The sequence below is a fragment of the Chiloscyllium plagiosum genome, chromosome 39 (assembly GCF_004010195.1).
Source record: "Chiloscyllium plagiosum isolate BGI_BamShark_2017 chromosome 39, ASM401019v2, whole genome shotgun sequence".
Taxonomy (NCBI): Eukaryota; Metazoa; Chordata; class Chondrichthyes; order Orectolobiformes; family Hemiscylliidae; genus Chiloscyllium; species Chiloscyllium plagiosum.
Window position 1 is genome coordinate 9,685,838 of NC_057748.1, and position 902 is coordinate 9,686,739.

Genomic DNA, 902 nt, shown 5'->3' on the forward strand with positions numbered 1-902 from the left:
GTAGGTTGCAACAATGGATGCATTTTCCGGACGTACCGTCTGGGGGCGTCCGTGAGCCCTGTTATGATTGACAGCGGATGCCGCGCGTGCGCAGTGAGAGCCCACTGCTCCTTGACAATGCACACGGTCAGCATTTACACTGCACCGGAGATACGTTCCTTTTGAGATTAACTCCCATTTTGTTCAGTGCCAAGGAGAAACAAACGTTCACATCGCAGGAAATCGACCTGCGCGAATCCGAACGCGTTACCCAATCAGGAAGGAGGACGGCTCGACAATCATTCCTGTAGGGTGGGGCCTACCCGTGATGGGCATCGCCGGAACCAATGGAGATGGAGAGCGCTGTGGGTCCAGCCAATGGTCGGGGGGGCGGGCTCTGAGGGGACGGCAGCACAGGCGGGGGCGCCCGCCCTCGTGAGGTCATCAGGCTGCGACACTCGGTATCGGCGGTGCCGTGGGAGGCGGTAAGGACCGGGGCCGGGAGTGGGAGTGGGGGGAGTGGGGGGAGTGGGGGGAAGAGATTAGGACCTGAGGGCACAGCTTTAGAGTAAAGGGAAGGTGATTTAGAACAAGTATAAGGAGAAACCTTTTCAGCCAAAGAGTGGTGAACATATGGAATTCACTGCTACAGAAGGCAGTGGAGGCCAGGTCACTGAATATATTTAAAACAGAGGTAGATAGGTTCTTGAGTATCATGTGGAATCGAGGGTTATGGGTAGAAAATGGGTGAATGGGATTGAGAAACTTATCAGCCAGGATTTAATGGCGGAGCAGTCCCGATGGCTGAAAGGCCTAATTTCTGCTCCTGTGTTTAATGGTCTCTTACTGTCCTGGACTAGGAGTGTGAGAATTGGCAGCAGGAGTAGGCCATTTAACCTTTCGAGCCTGCACCAGCATTGAAC

At 54.3% G+C, this 902-nt stretch overlaps 1 protein-coding gene across 2 annotated transcripts in view; it reads left to right on the forward strand.

The window, feature by feature from the left end:
• Positions 1-393: 393 nt before the first annotated feature.
• LOC122542211 (transportin-3-like) overlaps positions 394-902 on the forward strand; it is a 61,134-nt gene continuing 60,625 nt past the window's right edge. Inside the window, exon 1 of one of the 2 annotated variants that reach the window (XM_043679706.1) lies at positions 394-464. The gene's annotated coding sequence lies outside the window, so the exon portion shown is untranslated. The remainder of the gene's footprint in view (positions 465-902) is intronic. The other variant, XM_043679705.1, reaches the window with a different exon arrangement.